Source organism: Triticum urartu, chromosome 6A (genome assembly GCF_056163025.1).
Source record: "Triticum urartu cultivar PI428250 chromosome 6A, HENAU_Tu73, whole genome shotgun sequence".
Classification (NCBI taxonomy): domain Eukaryota; kingdom Viridiplantae; phylum Streptophyta; class Magnoliopsida; order Poales; family Poaceae; genus Triticum; species Triticum urartu.
Genome location: NC_141878.1, coordinates 465,713,226 through 465,719,225, shown reverse-complemented (window position 1 = coordinate 465,719,225; position 6,000 = coordinate 465,713,226).

Sequence of the window (6,000 nt, the reverse complement as noted above, 5' to 3'; positions counted from 1 at the left end):
TTAAACCGGAGACAGCTCTATCTAAACCGGAGTTTTATGAAGCAACAGCATCTGGCGATTCAACAAGGGGACTAATGATATATACCGGCTTGGCAATTTTTCTACAAAGTTAAACCGCCGGATCTAAGCATTGAAACAGTTGAGATTGCGGATGGGTAAGTGTACAGAAACAGATTTCAGAAGATTTCTCTACGGCGACATATCTGAAGCAAGTTCAGAAAAGAAGGAAAATATTCAAGGTTTAAAAAAGAACAGTACTGAATCAATGGGCAGAGATACAGGTAGATATATGGTCTTGGGGCATGTAAGTGAAGGCGGATGCTAAAAACTACCGCTACACAGAGCAAAGGTTCACATGTTCGTCTAAGATCTATCATATGAGTACGAAGCAGACGATGAACACTGAAGAACTTGGAAACCCTAGAACGGATCTAAGGAAAAGGTGAAGAACTCACCGGAGCCGAGGAAGAAGCAGAAGGTCGCCGCGATGTTCTGGTACAATCAGGGTCATGCAGCGGCCAAGGTTGGAGCAGAGGTTGTCGACGGCGGCAGAGCTCCAAGGCTGGACGACGCAGGGAAGACGAAGCAGAAGGGCATGAAGGGGAAAAAGAAATGACCCTTCGGTCCTATTTATAAGGCAAGGGACATGCGTCAGGCGCGAAAATCAAGGGACCGTGGGTTTGGAAACGAAGCTGTCGCCTCGATTGTCGCAGACCCATTAAACAAAAAAGGTATCATGGATAAGTTTCTTTATAACAGGTGACGTCACGCCGGTTTACAACGACCAGAGAAGATGACTTCACGGCGGTTCAACAAACTACAAGAAGATGTTGAAGATGAAGATTTTTGCTAAGGATTGACATGAACCTGTTCAAATCAATCTGGGGCCTAATGTTGGGGATATCACTACTGGGCGTAAACCGGCCTATCTGGGCCGGGTTAACTTCGTTAGTAGTTAACTATGTTAAAGCCCAAGAAGGCAGATGAGGGCTCAAGGCCCATAGTCGGTTCAAGGCCTGTAGCCGTAAACCGGCGTTGGTATGTAACTTGTATTGTAAGTTAGGAATAAGTAGAGACCAAACCGGACACATCTATGAGCTGGTATTGGGACTCTGTGAACCGATGGGCGTCACCCGTGTATATAAGGGGACGACCCGGCGGCGGTTCAGGGACAACAGACAACAACTCGAGACTTAGGCGAAGCTTGTTTGCTCCCTAGTCATCGAAACCCCATCAATTCCATCACAACTAGACGTAGGCTTTTACCTTCATCGAAGGGGCCGAACTAGTATAAACTCTCTTGCGTCCCTGTGTCCGCTTTAACCCCTTCAAGCTAACCCGTTGCGATGGCTCCACGACTAAGTCCTTTCACGAGGACATCTGCCGTGTCAAAACCACGATACGGAGAATCAGAGGATGACAATTACATATCTCTCTCCGAAGACGAGGTGAGCCTCGGCGATGAACAATTTATCGTGCCTGAGGATCCCGTCGAACAGGAGCGCTTTAAGCGCCGGCTTATTGCCACAGCAAAAAGCCTAAAGAAAAAGCAACAACAGCTTCAAACTAAGCAAGATCTGCTAGAGGATAGATGGACTGAGGTCCTGGCAGCCGAGGAACACGAACTCGAGCGCCCAATCAAAAGTTTCCCAAAGTGCAGGTTGCTACCCCAACTTGAAGAGGAAGCATTAAAGCCCGCGCTTCCAGCGTATGATGCGACAAACCGGCCACCTCATGGCCGGGACAAAGTGGCATACAAGCCCGAAGTGAAGCCCGCACCCCGTTGCCAGTCAAACAAAAATAGCAAGGCCCGGGGTAACACACAGGACCTGCGAGACGTATTGGAAAACAAAGCAGGACACAAAAGGTCGATCTTCAGATCACGAGGGCGCGCCCCAACACATGACGATGACCGTCATGCCGGATATACCAAAAGCAAATCCGGCCGGGCCGAACATAGCAGACAAGACTCGTACAAACTGCGTCGTGACATAGCCTGGCACAGAGGCGCCGCACACCCCCTATGCTTCACTGATGAAGTAATGGATCATGAATTCCCAGAAGGGTTTAAACCCGTGAACATTGAATCATACGATGGTACTACTGACCCCGCGGTATGGATCGAGGATTTCTTCCTCCACATTCACATGGCCCACGGGGATGATCGACACGCCATCAAGTATCTCCCGTTGAAACTCAAAGGACCGGCTCGGCATTGGCTGAATAGCTTGCCAGCAAACTCCATCAGAAGTTGGGAGAACCTGGCAGATGCATTCCTGGATAACTTCTAGGGCACATATATGCGACCACCGGATGCTGATGATTTGAGTCACATAACACAACAGCCCGGAGAGTCAGCCAGGAAATTCTGGACCCGGTTCCTAACCAAAAAGAACCAAATTATGGACCGCCTGGATGCCGAAGCCCTAGCGGCCTTTAAACATAACATCCGTGACGAGTGGCTCGTCTGACATCTCAGCCAAGAGAATCCAAAGTCCATGGCAGCCCTCACGACACTCATGACCCGCTTCTACATGGGCGAGGATAGCTGGTTGGCTCGTAGCAACAACACAACAAGCAACACTGGCAAATCAGAGGCCAGATATAGCAACGGCAAACCCCGACGGAACAAACACAAACGTCGCAAACATGGTGAAAGCGCCGAAGACACGACAGTCAATGCCGGATTTAATAGCTCTAAGTCCGGTCAGCGGACAGGGCCACTCAAAAATGACAATTTGGGTCCGTCCAGTTTGGACCGCATACTCGACCGTCCATGCCAAATTCATGGCAAACCAGGAACACCAGCCAATCGTACCGACAGAGAATGTTGGGTCTTCAAACAAGCTGGCAGGTTAGGTGCCAAAAACAAAGATAAGGGGCCTCAAAGCGATGATAGCGACGAGGAGTCTAGATCACCGAATAGAGGAGGACAAAAGAAATCTCTCCAGCAAATCCAAATGGTGAATATGGTAAATGCCACCCACACTCCCAACCCGGACCGGATGCACACCTTTAGGGATGTCGACCTAACGAAACCAGTCAGCCCGCAATACAAACTAGGGCCGATCACCTTCAACCAAATGGATCATCTGGTCAACACCAGTCACGGCAATCCAGCCGCACTAGTCCTCGACGCAATAATTGACGGGTTCCACCTCACACGAGTCCTTATGGACGGAGGCAACAGTCTAAATCTGCTTTACCATGACACAGTGTGCAAGATGGGCATCGATCATTCGATGATCAAACCCACTAAAGCTACCTTTAGAGGTATTATACCAGGTGTGGGGTCCAGCTGTACCGGGTCCATCGCCCTCGAGGTAGTCTTCAAATCACCAGGAAATTACCGCGCCGAAGAGTTAATCTTCGACATCGTCCCCTTTTGCAGCGATTATCAGGCACTGCTCGGGTGAACTGTGTTCGCTCGATTCAATGCGGTGCCACATTGTGCCTACCGTAAACTCAAGATGCCCGGTCCGTGCGGCGTCGTCACGGTTTGGCGAGGCCAAACTCTCCCTCGGTACCATAGAGTACGCCACCGCTTTAAATAGTAGAAGCAATGGAGGGCACCTTTCAGTCAAATCTTGAGTCGACGGCCAAACCCCCGGACACATTCAAAGTAGTCCGAAGTACTTCACGACAGGATAGCCCGGCTCGCCCAGGGCTCGACTAAACATTCCGGCGAAGTCCAGAACATGCCACATATCACGGCTCAACCGCTCTCCGGCACACAAATATTTCTTACATTTCCTTTGAAGGCTCACCTTTGCGCAGACCGGGGCTGGTGACATGGTAACAGCTCGAACGCACCAGGGAATCTTTAGATATTCCTCGCGACGTCCATCCGACTACACTCTGGATCTGCACACAGCTCCTTCCTCCCTGGTCCCAGCAGGTTCCACAGTCATATTCCCCTTTTTTTTATCACATTACCTGTACTCATACGCATCGACGTATCACTCAAATACAACATGTGGATTCATATGACGCTTATTTGCTATTATTTCTCATTGAAACTCTTTTGTTAAGTGGCATCCGTACACCGCGAGGAATATCTAAAGATTCCGTGGTGCTTTGTTTTACCCATAATACGACAATAAAGTCTGAACACCTTCACGGAAGTTCGACACCCCGAACTTATAGCATTATATGCACCAGCTCCAAATCAGGTCTTGGGTCAAATGTTGGGTTTGCCCGGCTCCCATGTTTTGCTGCCTTACGTTCCGCTATATCAGCTAAGGCGGCATAGGGAGAACTACTACGATTGTGTCCCGGTTCTTCCGAACGAGCACCTCAGTAGAGAAAGCCGAAAACTGACTGTCATGATACGGCGAGAGCTGGTTAGCTATTCGAGAGGTTGTCAAATCTTTAAGGATTTCTCCCGCATAATGCCATAACCAGTGTAGCGTGCGATGGATCGGTTCTTCTTCTGATTAGGTGCCTATAGGGCCCCTCATGCGGTCTTCCGAACACCAGGGGTTGCGCCTACCTTCCTAATGGTCATATGGCTAAGTGAGAATGATAAAGCCCTATAGTCTGATTGCCTGGTTCGCTGTGCTGAACACCTCCTTCAAAGGACCCAACACTGGGGTAAAGAGTGATCAGGTTTATCCTGAACACCCCCGTATTTCTTATGAGGGGGGCAGAAGCCGATGACTGGCCAATTCTCAGGTTTAATATATAAAACAGCCGCGAAGGAGGGTAAACTTTTATAACAGACAATAAATAATAGAAATGACCTTGTTCGCACATTACAAAGGACAACATGACTATATTCATGGAAATACAATGTCCTTGGTGCATTGCTCCGCCGCAAGGCAGGATCCTTTCAGGACACTTTCATAATACAATTCGGGCTTGCGGTGCTCCTTTCCCTCTGGCGGTCCCTCAGTCATCTGCTTTTCAGCATCCATCTTCCCCCCAGTGCACCTTTGCATGGGCAAAGGGCATTTGTGCACCTTCTATGTAGACCGACCGCTTGATGACGTCAAGTCGAGGGCAGGCACTAACAAGTCGCTTCACGAGCCCGAAGTAGCTACCTGGAATCATCTCGGTGGGCCATAGCCGGATAATCAAATCCTTCATGGCTAGTTCAGCCGCCTTATGCAGTTCGATCAGCTGTTTCAGTTGATCGGTAAAAGGCACCGGATAATTCAGTGCCAGATACTGCGACCAGAAGAGCTTATCCACAGTCTTCCCCTCTTCGGCTCGGTAGAATTGGGCAGCATCAGATATGATGCGAGGAAGTTCCGCAAATACTCCTGGACAAATCCAAACTTAAAATTATAAAATATAATTTTCTCCTCAAATACTTGCTTTACATGGAAGAAGGCCTTACCCGCCGTCATCTCCCTCGCCTCTTGGATCTCCTGCAGGGCGTCTTGGGTTTCCCCACGGGCATCGCACACAGCCTAATGATCCTTGGTGAGTTCGGATTCTTTCTCCGTTAAACTCTGCTCTAGGGTCTCGCATTTTTTCATGGCCTCTTGGAGCTCTCGCTTAGCTTCCACAACCTTGGCCTCGTGCTTCTCACGAAGAGCCTGCTCTGCGGCTGCCTTTTCCTCGGCCTCGGCAACAGCCTTGTTCAGAGCCTCGACTTTGGTCACCACCCCTGGCGCAAATCATGACACATATTCTATCATACTGAAAATTCGTTCGCACTGAACGCAAACAAGATTTGTGCATACCTTTTCGATCTTCCAACTGCCTTTTCAACAGGCCAAGCTCCGCTTCGGCCCGCTCCAGACTTTGATTCAGCCCGTAAACCTCCGTGGTATGAGCGGCAGTAGCCGCTACAGACGCCTATTTACAAAAGAAGAGAGATAGATGTCATCAAATGAGTCTTCCTGTGAAAAATATATTTGATCCTCTGTCCGATTCTTTCGTTCACTAGACAGTGTATCAGGGGCTACTATCCATACTATGACACTCTTCGAAACTGTATAAAACATACCTCAAAACCTCTTATAAGGTCGATACAGGCTTCATTCAGTCCAT